This window comes from Astatotilapia calliptera, chromosome 15 (genome assembly GCF_964374335.1).
Source record: "Astatotilapia calliptera chromosome 15, fAstCal68.1, whole genome shotgun sequence".
NCBI classification, from domain to species: domain Eukaryota; kingdom Metazoa; phylum Chordata; class Actinopteri; order Cichliformes; family Cichlidae; genus Astatotilapia; species Astatotilapia calliptera.
In genome coordinates this window covers 15,738,229-15,756,149 of record NC_137436.1, presented here as the reverse complement: position 1 = coordinate 15,756,149, position 17,921 = coordinate 15,738,229, and the positions used below count along the sequence as shown (strand labels likewise).

The 17,921-nt window shown below is 38.9% G+C and overlaps 1 long non-coding RNA gene across 1 annotated transcript; it reads left to right on the top strand.

Annotated features, from left to right (window-relative positions):
- Window positions 1–8,425: 8,425 nt before the first annotated feature.
- Window positions 8,426–17,580, top strand: LOC145420490 (uncharacterized). The gene is made up of 3 exons (XR_013901809.1): window positions 8,426–12,665; window positions 13,030–15,330; window positions 16,742–17,580. It is a non-coding gene; the product is annotated as an uncharacterized LOC145420490 (long non-coding RNA).
- Window positions 17,581–17,921: the final 341 nt, after the last annotated feature.

Here is a 17,921-nt window from a genome sequence, read left to right as displayed (position 1 = left end):
AACATTACTATTTAATTGTTGAACTATTTGCCCATGCTCTTTCACTAGCCTGTGAACCCGTCACCATCCTTACTTCTGAAAGACTCGTCCACTTCGGGATGCTCTTTTTATATCCAGTCATGTTACAAGTTGGTTGCCAGTTAACCTCATTTGTTGTTCCATCAAGCGGTTTTCTTTAGCGCTGCACAACTTTTTACAATTTTTTGTTACTCTTGTGAAAAACTTTGCTGGCATCAAATTAGAAATAAGAATAGAATTTTTTGAAAACAAAGGATTTAGTTTAACATTTGATGTGTTTGAAAGATTTGCAATCCACTGCATGCTTTCTTTGCGAAAAGGGCTGTGAGTCATTCCCTGAAAATGTTATGCACACAAGCTCTTACCTTGGACCTTCCATCAAATAACTAGATATTTTGGAACACAGTTGTTAATAATTTGGTCTGATGATTGCCGTGGTTAATGCTTATCCAAGGTGTATGAGTGCGCAAGCTGCGAGTCATGAAACATTTTCTATGGGAAAAGTGCATGCGATTTTTTACTTTTGGAACCAGGGGTGCCTGAAATGGCTTATCCCAACTTGCAACTCTATTTAAATCAAATCCCTATGAGTGGATTGGACCAGTCAAAAGTGGATGTGGCTTGAAAAATACACAACCGTTCAACTCCACACACACGCACACACACACACACACACACACACACACACACACACACACACACACACACACACACACACACACACACACACACACACAGGAAGACTAGACTCCTTGTCGTTAGATCAGGAAATGGAAGAGATGAATAAATTTAACCTTGGCTTCATGTTTTAAAAAAGCAACAGAATTTTTGCCAGCTGACACACCTTCATCTATGATGCAGCTATTATAGTTAACATCGTGAGCTTTGTAAGGTTGGCTTCTCCCTCTAATTATCTAATATGTCCATGTCTGTATGGACATATGTGTTATAACCCCATCTGTCCTCCAGGTTGTTTTCTCCTCTTTATTTGCTTTGCTTTAATCCCCTCTGGATTATTCTTTCCTTACCAATACTCCAGTGTCTCCATCTATTTTCCTGTTTTTCCTCTCCATTATCCACTGCCATCTCTCTCCCATTGTCTGTTCCAGTTCACAGCCCAGAGCTTTGTTTCCTGGTTAAGGTCAATGTCGGCTTACATTAACTGTGGCTAAGTAAATCTATTAACAGAGATGTGTCGATGTATTCGAGCACACAAAACCAAGCGAGGGCCTGTGAATCCCATCAGATTCTGTCCAAACATAGCCTGTCTCCGTTTGGTGCCCTACCAAAGTCTGTTGATTATGATCAATAATCAATAAATCAATGATCAATAAAGAGAAAAAAATGTCTTCTCTTTATTCAAAATCTTGAAAGATTATCATATGATATGATAAACCATGAAATAGCAGACACATGCTTGACAAATAACTGGAGTGTGAGTAAAGCTGCCTGCATGAGTGATTGCAGAGAAGCACAGTCTTGTCAAGCTCTACCTGCTGTTTTAGAGGTAGAAAAATTATTAATTTAAACATGTAATTTAGCACACAGCTCCCATTGTTTACCACATGTATTAAAGTCGTTAAGTCAGCTGCTAACATATAGTATTTTTGTGCAGCTTTATTCTCTGTGATGAAAAATACAATAACCTTGCTTTCCGACTAGTTGTTGTTCATATCTCTGTTTACTCACGGGATCAAAAAAGGTGATTAATGGCTGTTTCTCTTGGCTGGAGAATCAGCAAGACAAAAGGCTTTTTGTTGTAGGTGAGATTAAAAATGGCAAAAATGACATCCTGATACAGCCAGAAAAATCATATAGAATTACAGTTTTTTACAGGCGCTAGGACACATTTCTCAATACTTAGGTCACGTTTGCAAAACTCCTCACACAGTGAGCACAACAGAAGTCTATGTGGGCTAAACTGAGGACCAGTTATCATTGTTTTGGCACAAAATGCATTCAATGACTACATCTCTCAAATTTCATGAATTATCTTCTCACTCAGACACAACAACTGCCAAAAATCTTTGTACGTACAGGACATTTTGCATGTGCTTACATACTGTTTTCAAAACTGTTAAACTTATGGCCAAAACAATAACACAATGCAAAACTTGAAAAGACAGCAAAATCCAACAGCAATATTTTATTGATACATATTTTAAATCTAAAAATGCAGTTTAACCAGCCACAGCTGATCCTCATTGTAGATGAACATCTACACAGGTGTTACCCCTTCAATTTTTCAACTCCTTCAATTCTGGCATGCCAGAAGATTCTTTCCTAGGTGTGTTGCCCTAGATGACATAAGATGTGATGTGGATGAGAACCTGTGGCCAAATGGAGGAGACCGAGTAGAATAGCATTACTATTGTATGTGTATCAGTGGATGGTGTGTATACAAATTCTTGTATTTTGGGATTACTTAGTGCAAAAATAATAAAAATACATAAACAAATATTACAGTTTTTTACAGACGCTAGGACACATTTCTCAATACTTAGGTCACTTTTGCAAAACACTTCACACAATCCTCCTAACTGACCATCAGCTTGGCAAAGCAGTTCATTTCACATTCAAAATGCACTACAACTACCAAAACACTTCATTCAGGTCTCAAATAAACTCATTCTTCCAGAACACTAGCAAAGGTTGACAGCCGACAAACACACTTTGTCACCCACAAAACAAAGACCTAAAAAACACTAACAACATGTAGCATTACACAGTGTTTTCTTGTGTAAAACAAGGACACATCTCTGTTTATAATTTCAATATATGTTACTGGAATGAATCAGACATCATGCAGAATTCGTTAATATTTGTTTATGTATTTTTTTTTTTTTGCACTAAGTAATCCCAAAATACAAGAATTTGTATACACACCATCCACTGATACACATACAATAGTAATGCTATTCTACTCCATTTCTGGCTGGGTCCATGTTTACATCACAAAAAAACCTATTCAGCAGTTGTCTCCTTTTGTAATGAAATTGAAGGAGTAACATCTGTGTAGATGTTCATCTACAATGAGAATCAGCTGTGGCTGGTTAAACTGCATTTTTAGATTGGAAATATGTTTCAATAAAATATTGCTGTTGGATTTTGCTGTCTTTTCAAGTTTTGCATTGTGTTATTGTTTTGGCCATAAGTTTAACAGTTTTGAAAACAGTATGTAAGCACATGCAAAATGTCCTGTCCGTACAAAGATTTTTGGCAGTTGTTGTGTCTGAGTGAGAAGATAATTCATGAAATTTGAGAGATGTAGTCATTGAATGCATTTTGTGCCAAAACAATGATAACTGGTCCTCAGTTTAGCCCACATAGACTTCTGTTGTGCTCACTGTGTGAGGAGTTTTGCAAACGTGACCTAAGTATTGAGAAATGTGTCCTAGCGTCTGTAAAAAACTGTAATGCAGCTGAAATGTTTACTGATCTTGCGCTCTATCAACTTCAATGAAAACATGAAGTTAATATAAAGTTGGGAAATAACAAAAACCTAAGTATATTGTTTAAAGGTGCTGTTATCTATTTACTTGCAAGCACGCTAAATGCTTGTGGAGCTATTTGTTCTTTAAAATGTCTAGAAATATGCACAAGGGCTGAGCTTGTTTTACCATTAGTAGGGTCAATATTTAGATTTCTCAAGCGTGAGCATGAAAAGGAAAAAAAATTAGCTCTTGTACCTATAGAAATGATGCGTGAATATAATGAAAACAATGAGATTATTATGTAGAATACATTAAAACTGAGTCTTATTGATCCAACATTAGCATATAAATAAAATAAGATAAACACAAACACAAAAAAATGCTTTTGCACAGAATCTGCAGAATTCAACTGCACACAAACCAGTTGGTGACTTCCAGTGGACCAGTGTTCAGGATTAAAGAGGAGCATGTTTTCTTCATTTATCCTGTATTCTGCTTCTTACGTTTGTTTTAATATACAGTGCAGCGCAATAAGGGTAGACTGTCTCTAATTTATGTAGCTCTTAATGATGTACGAACAGATAACCAAGCAGTGAGGTTGTGACCTTGCTTTGTACTCTGTGTCCTTAAACCATGCTTTTGATGTATTATTCAACAATGAATTCGTATAAAGCATTTAAAATAAGTGTGGGTGTGACAATGCTTTTGTATATGCGTGCCGGTATTTATTATTCAACAGTGAATGTGGAAACCGCTTTCTAGAATAAGTGTTTGCGCCTGTGCGCCTTTGCTGTGGTACATGTGTGTGTATGCGTGTGTGCATGTGTTAGTGTGCCTGTATGTGTACTCTTGTTGTGAGGACCAATATCTTTTGATAGTATCACATCATGGGAACGTGTTGTTCTTATGGGGCTAAACATGCAACCCCCATGTGCGTGTCTGTGTGCGTGTGTGTGTGTGTTTTCCTGTTGTTATGAGGCCCACTATGTCTTGATAGTGCCACATTACAGGGACGTGTTTTGCTTATGGGGACAAAAACTAAATGTGTAGGGCGCGCACCCCAGAGTAAGTCTTGGGTTCATTATTTGTGGTCCTGGGCACAAGGGCTCTGTTAATGAACCTCAGACTTTGCTGCTGTTACAGAAAAAAAGAAAGAAACAGCGTGGTTTACATGGTAATGAAAGTATTAGCTGCTTTTTGACACGGCTCCAGATGGACAGAAAACAAATATCAATTAGTTCCTTTAATCCTCGGATGCGCTTCATATCCTGAAACAGTTGAGATGGGGGGAGGGTCTTGCCCACTTCAGCGTGATAAAGCCTTCGTCCAGAGTGTAATGAGGCACAAATGGTCACATTATAGTGCATTTCCTCATGGCTGTCTCTCACGTTTCTTTCTTCTTTTCTTTTCTTTTTTGTTATAAAAACCTCTGTGCTCAGTTGTTTGTAATTAGATTCCTTCAATACTTTGGTGTCATTTTAAAGCACTTTATTTGTCATGATACAAAATGGGTTTTTTTTTCTCTTCTGTTTGGTGTGTGCGTGCATGGTGTAGCAGACTGATGGCACAGTGAGGAGAAGATGAGCAGGCAGACAGAGCAAAGCTTTCACAGCATGAATCCGTCTCAATTTTAGAAACAGTCCAATAATCAGTTGTAGAAAGCAACTTATTTAGCAGATATTCGGAGTAAAAACAGTCCCCTGCAGTGTTGGTGGCAGGGAGTGTTGCTTTATGTCCAGAAAGTTTAGTTGGAGTAAAAAAAATTATTCATAATGATTTGTGATACTCACTTCACATCACTCTTCAACAGTCCTTCATCAGGACAGTCATTAGGTGAATAGCGAAACACAGCAGTCACCATCTAAAGTAATCGCCTAATGAATGTGCACTTGCATGTATGTTAGGCTAATGCAACAACTTGCCCAATTATGTCATATTGCAGCAAATGCTGTGGCTAATTCAGCATTCTTGCAGGGCAACTCTGCTTTTTTCTTTAAGTCCATTGTGCTGGCTTTGCTTCTGTTTTCCTAGACTTCTTTCATTCAAAGACGGAGAATTATTATTTTTTCTTATAGAACTGAACACACTTAAAAAAAATTATCCTCAATGCCAGAATTTAAAAATAAAAACTTTGGACATTTATAAATGAATTCATGTTTCTGGTGGCAATGGGACTGAGAGAGATCTGGCTGTGAGCAGAGTAGCCTCAACAGCCAAGGTCAAAATGGGACAGCTCACTTAGGGTGGTTGAGAATGACTGAGCTAAGATATAGTGAGACTTCCAGATACAAATGCACAAACTAGTGATGGCTAACTAACCAGACATAGCAGTGGTGGACAAACAGAGGAAGGCAGCCATTATGATAGATGCAGCTGTACCAAGTGATAGCAGCATCAGCGAGAAGAAACACAAGAAGCTGGAGAAATACCAAGGGCCGAGAGAGGAGCTGAGAAGATGAATGATCCCCAAACTGGGCGAGCGGCTCCAGTCGATGCCAGAAATTACATATGAGACCTCTGCCAAGAAAAGCACAGTCCTTAGAACAGCATAGATGCTGTGAAGGATCCTCAAGTTCTCCTTCTACACTTGAGGGGGATGGATGGATAATGTAATGTGTATCTGTATGTGTTAGTCCCCGTAGGGAAATTACTCCTCTGCCTTTAACCCATTCACCCAGCGAAGCAGTGGGCAGCCACCAATGCAGCGGCTGGGGAGCAGTGTGTAGGGACGGTACCTTGCTCACTCGATTCTATATATTCAGTGTACCTCAGGGTAGCCGTTCAGTGGACTCGAACCCCCGACCTTCCGATCATGGGGCATCCACTCTACCTACTGAGCTATCCCTATCCCGATATGAACCCACATCAAGACACTCTGGAGGAGGTGGTCTCAGGCACCTCAACATTTGATCAACTCTCTCTGTTGAGCCGAGCCAGAGCGTTCTGCTACAGGATCTATGCGTACTCACATAAAATAGTAAAATAGAGTTTCATGCATCATCTCTTCTGTACAAAAATTATCCTTGCGAGTGCAGCCTACTCAAGTCAGAGATGTATCAGGTGGTGATGATGATAAAAAAAAAAAATAGTGCAAAAATCTGTAAAGAACATGTAGATATAACTGTAAAATTCCCCCTGTTGTAGATAAAAGATTCATGCCCAGAAAATTGTTATTCCGGCAATTTAGTGCAGAGAGTTGTAAAAAAAACATTTTAATTTGACTTAATTATGTTACCAATGAGCTCACTCTCGATGCTGCTGTTGATTTCTGCACATTAGAGTTCTGAAACTTTAAACTGGAAACATTTAACATTAGCTGCAATTCTAGCAGTGTAAAACAGACTTAGCAGCGTGATTCTATACTTATTCAAGTATGAAAACAACTATAATTTTCTGCATCACCAAATGAATGCATACAATTATATGTAACTGTAACGTTACAGCTGGGCTTCATTTGGGATGTTAATAAGATACCGTTTAAGAAATTCTACATATGAAATTGAATCTCCAGAGAATCCATATTGCACTTAAAATATGCTGTTTAAAAAAGAAATAAATTATATGTGTAAGACCCCTACATGCTATACCAAGCATAGGTATACACCCTGTCCATTTTGTTGGCAGCTGTTCCTGCTTGTATTTGGTTCTCCTGCAAGGTTTGGTTGGTATCACATGCGTCCATCTCTGGCTCTGGTTTAAATGGTCTTTTTCCCCATGTAGAAATTTTGTTCCTGCCCCATAATTTACAGTCTTACCTTCTATGCTGCAAAATGTGTTTATCTTTTTAGAAACTTTGCCTTCTTGGTGTAATGAAGTAATTTCTCCTCTTATCATTTGGGACAACGCAGTCATTTTCTTCATGTTTGATAGCTTAAACACGTGCATGAGAGAGATTAATTTTATATATTTTGTAATAATATATAGTATATAAAACTTTTTTGATTATGTCATTAAACTGATATCATAATAAAAAATTGTATAGATGTGTACTTGACATAACTGGACTAATGTATGCTATATATCAGGAGAAAATTCTACCCTTTCAAACTCCTAACTGTCCTGCAAAGTAGAATGACTTTGATCTGTATTGTCTCAAATGATTTCTGTACTCCTCTGCTTCAATTATAGAAGCAGAGATTCTCGGGATTCATGATGTTAAAGACATCAAAAGGGCTGGGAAAATCATCAAAGACCCCAGTCACCCATCACATGGACTCTTCACCCTCCTGCCCTCTGGGAGGCGCCACAGGAGCCTCCGGACTAAGACCACCAGGTACCGGAACAGCTTCTTCCCCACAGCTGTCAGACTCCTGAACTCTGCCTCCTGACATCTGACCTACGTTAACTCATGGACTGAACATACACACACCCACAATGGACAACTGTACCCTCAAACACAATAATAACATGGACTGAACCACCACTCACAACCACTAGCACTTTATATAGCCTCTGTAGAAATTATCCACACCCTCACTTATCTTAACTGCACTACTGTATAGCTCTGTGTAAATAATCATTCTGTACATTCGATAATCTTTAATCCTACAACTGTTTACAACTTGCATAGTTCCCATTTCTGTATAGCTGTATATCCCAGATTCTGTAAAGTTATTTATTTCATTTCATATTCTGTATAGTTTTTCATATTTATATCCTGTTCATATCCTGTACATAGCTTGTACTCACTACAGCCTGTACATACTTATAGTTATAGAATATTCACAACATACTTCATACCGTGTACATTATAACATACCATAATAGACCCATTTCTGTAATATACTCACATATCTATATTATTGCTAATATATATTGTAATATATCTATATCACTAAAGCACTTCTGGATGGATGCAAACTGCATTTCGTTGCCCTGTACCTATGCATGTGCAATGACAATAAAGTTGAATTCTATTCTATTCTATTCTATTCTATTCTATTCTATTCTATTCTATTCTATTCTATTCTATTCTATCAATTTACTAAGGAAGCCAATTGTAACCTGATTGCTTCCTTGTCTCCTTTGACGAATAGATTGCTAACCTCTGCGCCATTCACCCAGTTAAATAAAATTTGAAAAAAATAATAATTGGAAATACACTGACAGAGCAAGACGAGGGAATTCAGGAAAAATACAATAGCTGAATCAAATCAGACCATTGAACTCTCAAAAAGTTGAAACTTTCATTAATACTGATAATGCCTGTACAGCGTGTGGGATGTCCAAATGTTTTGGAGATTGCCTGTTTCCAAACACCCTAAGCCCTCTCAAAAACAATAAGTAAAATAATGACATATCCCCACTGTTTTCTTCCACAGCTTTTGTTTGTGTTCACTGCTGATTGCAGAGTGTGTAATAAGGTTAACTCCAGTTTCTTTTGAGTCAGCCCGCAGTCTTTGACAAAAACCCTGGCTGGGCTTTGATCACTTTCCACCCTCTGCTATCCTCCCTTTGTTGTTTTTCTCTCCTGAGCACTCATTTTTCTCAACTCCATCTGCATCCCACCTCCTTTTTCTTCATTCCTCTGTCTCATTTAAGCCGTCCTGAACCTTTTGCTCCCTCACTTTTCTTTCCCTCCCCTTTCTAAACGTATTCTCCGTCCTGAAAAGGAAAGAGGAAAAAGAGACATCAGTCTAGAAATCAAAAGTGCAGGGCGTCATGTCTCCCCATGAATTCCTACACACCTTGTAATTGCTGTCAGCGAGCCCTCCGACAACTCACTTAATTGCCTGCCATCCAATTTATGGTGTGATTGGGGAGGCGGAGAAAAAAGAAAAAAGTTGAAAAAAGCCAAGAGAGATGACAAAAGGAGGGCAGGGGAGGTGGAGAAGCAAGCCTAAAAAGACGTGGCTGCTAAGCACTGAATAGAACAGCAGCGAGTCCATAAAAAGAGATAACATATCATAAAAGTAAGGGTTTTTTATGGTCTAAACTTAGGTTAAGGAATTTTCCCCACACTCGGAAAGGAGAATTTCATGATGGACCTGCAATTAGCGTAGTTTTCATTAATATTAGTGACTTGCATAAAAGTACAGTGAAGTAATGATTCTATGTGGGAGGACTGCACAGAAGCTGCTATTGTTCGAATAGATGGTTCTGCACAGCGTAATTGGTATAAGTGCTGTCATTAACGCTCCATTGAGCTATATAATGTTATTCTATGCAAAGGTGTGTTCAGGGCCTATTTAGCTGCTGCAGTGTCTACAGATAATGCTCTGAAGCAGAAATAGACAAGAGTTTAGCTGTGCCCCACACTGGCATTTGACTAGTAGGTCTTCTATCACATCTGTAGGTATTTCTGACAGCAAGGCTTAAAATACAACAGGCTGGATACAGAAAGAAGGAGAAGAAGACCTTTGCACCGGTGCTGCATCAGAGCTTCTACCAGAAAGGAGCAAGTAGATAAATAAAAACATCAGCAATGACCAGCCAGTGCTGAACACATAAATCATTCCATCTAGATGGAAGAGCTCACCCTGGCTTTCCCCATATAAGGAAAGCCAGGGGAAAGCACAAAAGATCCTTGTGGTACAGTCCCAGCCTTTTTCTGCAGGCTGCCACTGAACACACGCTACTTCCAGATAACTGGTGAAACCAGTCAAAACTCATCCTTTGTTGTTTACTCCTTTTATTTTCTGCCTGTCAAAGCAAAGTTGACTTTTAAGTGATTTGTCTTTCCTCTGATGTCATCTGTCTCGGGTGCGAAGTGATAAGTTTGCGATGCTAATGAGCACAGAGACTGGCAGCAACAATGGTAGCAAAAACCTCTGGGATCTGGCCACATTTGTGGAATTATTAATCAGATATTGTACCTATGTAATGTCACATAAACATAATGTATATGCAGCACTTTGCACAAACACTTTTTTTTTCTTTACCTGAACAGACCCAGGCCATCATTATCTTTGTTTCTTGTCTAGTATTTGTGTTTTAGTCCCACTTTTGATTCAACTGATATTCTTTCTCATGTTTTGTGTTTTTTACATTTTCTAGTGTCTCCTGTGTTTCCTCTGTTTTTTCTTGGAGGTGTCTTGGTTCCCTTGTTATTACTTCCTCTTTCATTCCCGTTGTTTTCCCTCACCGTGTAACCTGTCTTCAGTTGTTTTCACCTGTGTCTAAACAGACTCTGTGTCTCCTGACCCCGGTACATTTAGCAAATTGTAACAGTGGCAATCAGGCTAAGTGCAGGAAAGGCAAAGATTTTTTTGGTACTATTTTTCTTTCCAAAAAAAGGAAAGAAAAAAATAGATCCTACTACTATTCATGCACAGAGGTCCAAGGGATCTTCCAGGAAAGGTGACAGTACTTTTTGGAGAATTGATAAGTCAGGACGATCTCTGATTTTAAACCTAACAGATTCTGCTTTGTAGTAGTCTGCAGAATAAGTTACCATAGCGATGACCCCCGAATAACAGGTGACCCCCCCCCCTTGCTTGCTGTGATTGAGAGAGCGTTTGGTGTTTTTTTCTTTTCTTTTTTCACCTTTATGAGTATATGTTGTCCTACCATGACTCCCTCACTGTCCTTCATCTGATCCTCTCCTCAATAGAATCTTAACACTCCATTATTCAAAACACATTTTTCAGTAAACATGAAAATTCAACACATTTGCAGTTCCTCTGCTTGAAAGTGAAAGCTAGGAAGAAAGACTCTTAATTGTGATATATTGGAAATAGAATAACTACAGCTATAGCAGCTGAGACGATTTGTGACTGCTGATGTTTTTGATGATTTATTTATTCAGTTCCTAAATGTCTGTCTTACGTTTATTGCAAAATATACAATTCTGCAACATAATATGAAACCACCCACACTCTGTTCCTTCTAGTGTATAGAATTCTTTTTTTATTGGGACTGAAACATGAGACAGAGTTCCTCCAGCACCAGACGTCACTGATAACGATGATGCCACTGTGAAGTCACATTTAAAAGCTAATAGTTAAATATATGCAGGGGTTTTTTTTGTCTTTGTCTGTACTTTTGCACTGTGCACCTGCTAAATTATTAAACATCTGAACATAAACCATCGCTGCTGTTTTGTATTTTATCATCAGAGAGAGAGAGAGACTATCCAGACCTGCCACGCAAGGTCATGACAAAGATAAAGAAGCTGTGTCGGAAGATAAGAGGAGAAATTATTTCACTATAAAGGGAATGGTTTCAAAAGGCGTTCCAAGAGTCTCAGTTGGCGCCATCATATTTGACTTTATAACTATTGGTGCGGCAACAAATCTTATTGGGTGTGGAAGCAGCAGCTAAATCTCTCCACTGGGAGGCCCCTATGGAGAAATTTGTTTGTTGTAAACAACATCTGAGAAAGTCTCTTGTATCATTGCCAAGACTTGCAGGAGGACCAGATAAAGCCAAGAAGCAAACGTGTTAGTGCAGACAAAGAGAAGAACATGAAACAAGGACTTTATGCTGAACTCCTTTGAGAAGTTATTTTCAGTTTCTCTGAATATTAATTCCCTAAAGAGATGATGCTGTCTTGATTGTGATGCTCACTCTGTTGTAGCTATTCCCACTGCTTTTGGATCATTATGGTCTTTCATTAGATGTTGGGAAAGATTGCCATACACTGCACTGGGGCCACGTATGGTTACCTACACAGGTAAACTTCTTGTCTCTCCAGTAAAACTGAACATCTGCGTTATTGCTGAGTCACTATGCACACATTATAGTGATTTAAACAAACACACCATAATTGACAGTAAACATTCACACCCACATAAACAAAACAGGAAACCTTTCTTGTTGTATAAGTTCATGGCCAAAGTCGGGCTGACACAGGATAAAAGCAGAAATAAACAACCACTGCAAGACCTAAACAAACAAGTGTTGTTCCTGAAGATGAAGTGGCCAATTCACGCTGTCCGCAAAGAGACTCTCCCCTCTGGGCGCTAGCTTTGGCTTTGATGAATATTCATGAGAACATCTCTGGTGTGATGGCAGCGGGGGGACTGTTTACTCCAGCGAAGAATCAAAGGGAGGGTGCTGCTGTGTCAGATGGCGGGAAGAATGTGGAGGCGGGTGGACAGAATGTAATGGAAATGCGTGTGTGAGCGCCTGTTTGTATTTCAGGCTCTGGGAGACTGGGAAGGTTTGTTAAAGACACGTTGAGAGGTTGTTGCCGTGGGGACAGCTCACATATGGATTAGCCTGACACCGAGAACCAGAGGTTGCAGATACATATGACATGTAAACATGTTGGTGAGTGGTAATGTATTTATATATGTGTTCTTAGGTATTGGGCAGAAGTACTGTACGACATGTAATATACCTCAGGCTTATATAAATGTATGCTGGGATGGGGTATGGTAATGTGTAGGCAGTAAGTGTTCACTGCTCTGCAGGGCAAAATAACTTGTATGATAGTCTGACTTTGTGAGACATTTAAAAATTGTTCAGTCAGATAAAAATTAACATCATAGTGAGAGATCACCAGTTTGTCTCCCTCGTGGTGAGGTGTCTTTTCATGACTTTCTTATTCTTGTCACAAGCGTGATGTTTTAAATGTTTTATTTTGTTCTGTTGTTCGATTATTAGTATTGTTCTGTTTTATTTTGTTCTTAAGGGAAGAGAATACAGGGCATCCTTCACGGTGGACATCGAGCAGACGGCATTGGGACGTCTTTTGGGAAAAAATGGAACACCAAACCGGCCAGTGTTCGATGGGAATCTTCTAAATTGGATTACAAGTCTGGCTTAATTGCAGCTTTTTTCTTTAGATCCCCAAAAAATAGACAGTTGGTACTTTTGAGGATTAAAAATGTACAAAAACTATACAGGACAGCTCGAACTTTGGATGTAAAATTAAGACAAAACTAGGTTTGGGGAGCTTAGGGAAATTATTGTAGCTCATGTATAATGATCTGCTATCTCATTAGGCTAAGCCAAACTCCAGTCAGTTAGTACAACACCTGCAAATGGGAAAGAAAAGCGAAAAGCACCCAAGATTTTTATGCTAAGTATGTATGTTACTTAGCATTTCACCCAGCAATACAGAACTGTTACAAAAACAAAAGCCATCATGCAATAGTTTGCAAACAAATATTACATACATAGAAAGGTTACCTCTCAATCAAAGCAGGGTTTCTGCAGTGGTCAGTGCCACATTAAATATATTTCTTAACAGTCATTCTGCTGGAAGGATGCAGGTAAATTAAGAATAATTATTATTTTAGAATTTGTTCAATTATTATTTTTTAATCACCTCAAAAAAAGGCATTGCTTGGTATCTGGATTTACATACATATGGAACTGATCATAAAATCTGATATCACATAAAATAATGAGATGATTAGCTAGCTGCTAGAGTAAAAACTAGCAAAGATTTTCTCAAGGTCTGAGGGCATTGACTGAATAAAGAAAAAAGGACTGAACAGCTAAGTAAACACCTAAGCGTGCCTATAAGAGCTAAGAAAACAATGCTCAAGAACTTTGATAGAAAAACACTTTTACTGTTTTAAAAAGACATAGCACAGCTTCACAAAAATCACAAGTTCATTTCATGTGCTAAATGATATAAATTGTCTAAGCCTTCTTTTGCTCTAGGCTTGGTCTCTTTTATGCTTTGCCCAAAACAGCTGATAATTAATAACCAGCAAATGCTATCTAGTCAACTATTTAATAACAAGTAATTATCTGCAAGGTGGCTGGGCTCTTTGCCTTAGAGATAGCATGAAGAGCTCAGACATCTGGAGGGAGCTTGCAGTGGAGCCGCTGCTCCTGAGTGCTGAGCGAACACAGTAAAGGTGGTTCAGGCATCTGGTTAGGCTGCTTGCTGGGTAACCCCCTTTGGAGGTTTTCCCAGGCATGCCCAACTCGGAAGAGACACTGGGGTAGACCCAGAGCTCATTGGAGACGTAATGCTCATCTGGTCTGGGAACACTTCAGGATCCCCCAGGAGGAAATGCAAAGTGTTGTTGGGGAGTTGTTGGGACTTCTAGAATTCCCGTTTTAGCCTGCAATGACGAAAACTCAGATAAGTTCAGAGAAGTGGAAGATGGATGGATTCTCAGTAAATGAGTTTGTGTCACATTTCATAGTTGTGTTTAAATGTCTGTTCAGCACACATTAAAGCTGGACTGTTTAAAGTTCAAAATAGCTCCAGTAAATGGCTCCAGTTATACTGGCAAAAGAAAAATGTGTTGATGTTTTGGTAAGATATTAAAGTATTCTCATTAGTCTTTATCAGCCACTCTGGCTCTGACTCTTCCAATGTCAAAGGCATGTGAGAATCTTCCCTCAGTAGCAGGTGTGATAATTGAGACTATAAGGTGAACCAGGCTAGACTGTAGGCTAGACAACGTGTGTGTGGATGAGAAGCAAGTCACAGTCGATAAGGATTTTTGCTGTGGGATAAGCTTTGAAGACTCAGGGCAGACTAGATGAAATCAAATTGTCTTGACAAATTGCTTCCATTGGCCTAAAACAAGTTCCCAACATTTTTCGAGGTGACAAAATGTCTTATTTCCTAAGGCAATAAGAGTTACATTACCACCTCTACCAGGAACTGCAAGGTGTCAGCAAAATATGTGGCTTACAGTTCTTGTCTTACAAAATTTGGTAGGATTAAACACATTGAACCTGGGATTAGGCATAAATGTTGCAGTGCTGAGATTCAAATGGATGCTATTTTAAAGACGTGTAATTTTACAATTCACAAAACTACTATGCAAGTGTGTTTTCTTTGTGGATATTTACAAAGTTTAGTTCAGCCATAACCCAACTTTATTTTATATCTACATGACTGGTAGAAAGACAGTAGAAGAGTAAAGTCAGAGGATGAATAGAGCCAGCAAGAGTGATGGAAGATGGTCACTGAAGATGAGCCATGGGGGAGTGATCAATGGAGGCTGAACAGCAAAAGACAGTAAGTATTATTCTGCATCAAACATTGTTCTAGGCAACCCAAAGCCAGTGGGACAAAGACAGAGACCGAGAAAGATCTCAAAAATCTCCACACTGGGGAAACAAGTTCCAGTGATTTATTCAGCAGATCGTCTGTTTAAATCATGGGAGAGTTAAGGCACTGTAAGGGAAAAAATACCATAACCAAAACAAACTTTATTGCTAACAGTTAAAGTGTGTGTGTACTTCAGCTGGGGAACAGGTGGGATGTAACTACAGAGATTTTAATACAGATGCTACCAGCTGCGAGACTGAAACCCTCATTCTCAAAATCCTCTGGAGAGAGAAGAAGCTTTAATGGATGGGGGGTAAAATTAGCAATGGCACTGAAACAAAGATGGATCCATGCTGCCAATATCAGTATGTAGTCCTGTGAAGGGAGACTAAAGACCTAACTGGCATAGCTGCCAGCACTCTCTCATATCCCAGGGGTCTTAAGTACCTTAGCTCCACAATCAGCTCGGAAGTTTTTTTCAATTTGTTGAGTCAGACCTTTATTTAAGCGTATCTTTTCAGAAATGTGCCTCTAACTCTGTCTCTTTCTCAACATTTCTTTAAATAGTTTTTTGATATTTTTAGGGATAGAAGTACTGATCTGCCCCATCTGTCTACTATTTGGTCCCAAAATATTAACCTATGGATCACCCTGAGAATTTGTACACACATCTATGGACCACAAAGGATGAAATCCAATGACCCTGGTTATCCCTTGACTGTAACATAGTGATGCTTGGGCAGGACCCCTTTGTGTCGATTTTTAAATGAAGCGCTCCTCATGCCTTGAGCATCTGTTTTTAAAGTGCAGAGTAGTCTGATGGACTCCTCTAGAAGCCCCCTCTGGACCGTATGCTTGACAGGGTCCAGGAGTAAACACATGGTCAACAGTGCCATAAGCATCAGCATCATTAAAATGCTGTGGTTCATACCATGTAGGAACAAGAGTAAGTCATTTTTATCCCTAAGCAATGCAGAACCATTGCTGTGATGCATTCTTGAAGCCTGACTCATATTTCTCCAAAACACCATTACTGGGATAAAACAACCTTTCCCGCTATGTTGGACAGAAAGGGTTATTTTAAGAGTAAGAGAAATTTGTTTTTGAAAGCAAGCTAAACCTATTTCCTGTTGGCAAGTGTACTGCTGGAAATATTATGAGACAGGAAAGAGTGGCGAGGCTAAAAACTGTGAGATCTTACATTGTCAGTAGAAATACTGGCCTTTAGGAAACCCACCTGAATAAATACATGCAGCACTAGTTGAACAGGACAAACAAGACAAAAGACACCCACTTGAAAGTCCTCTTTATTCTTGTAAGACAATTTCAGCAATGCAAAGCATTAAAGTGTCATAATTGTATTTTTCTTGTTTCACAGAGAGCCAGACAAGATGTCAAGGCTGTACTCGGTGGTGCGGCCAACAAAGACGAATGATCTTATACGAGAGATGACTCTGAGGTCAGGCTGATATTGTCATAGCACTGACTTTTTAGTTTTATTACCATCGACCTGCCTCACTGGAGAATGTATTGACTGAGAATGTGAATGAGCTATCTTGGATATTTATGACCGCACTTCGTTCATGCATTCCTGATGCTGAAGGAAAAGCCAAAGACAAAATGAAAGAGCTCAATGAATTGCATAAAATTTGTGAGAATCTGTTTTTGTTTGATGAAATTTGTTTCTTGCATTTCTGTCTTCATCTGAAAACAATTACTTGTGTATGAATGTAATTCTGCATGTGTTGAATTAGTATTTGTTGTAGTATTTCTTGTCTTAGTTTTACTGTACATGTTTGTCTTGCTGACCTTGTAACCCAAACAACATGTTTCCGTACTACTAACCTGTCTTACAAAATAAGTTTTGGGAGGAATGCAGTTGCTGTAGTAGTTGTAGAAAGCAAGTTGTAAAAGAGGTTGCACAAAGGAAAAAGTTTTGTCTCTTGAGGTCTTCGCTCTGCAACCTACATTACACTAACTTTCTCAAAATCCATCCAAGGCCGCAGTCCTAGCTATAACAAGAAACTTGAGTTGGATAAACATAACTATGAGACCATTATTCATGCTCATTACCAGGAGCTCAGAGACTTCAGTGAAGTGGAGCTGAAGAATTGATTAGTCCATCAGCTGAAAATGAATATTAATATGCAATCAGTTTGATAACTAATCATTAAAGTAACAGATAATGTTGATGTTAATAAAAATAAAGAGACATTTCAACACTTCGGCTCTTCAGTTGTGGGCTTTTTGCACTACATGCTGATTGTGTTGTGCTTTGTGAACACTGGAAATATGATTCAAATAAAGTGAACTTCAAATTCAGTGGGTAACTAGGTAATGTGTTAGGAATGAAAGGATGCCACATCGTTTGATCGAATTGAGAAGCATCAACCACAGAGGGTTGGATTCAAAGATTGGAAAAATTATATGGCAAGCTAGCCCATTTTGCTGAAATTTCACTGCAGCAACTCAAAATGGTACTCAGTAGTTTGTATGACCCCACATGCCTGTATGCATGCCTGACAATTTTGGGGCATGTTCATTATGAGATGTGTAAA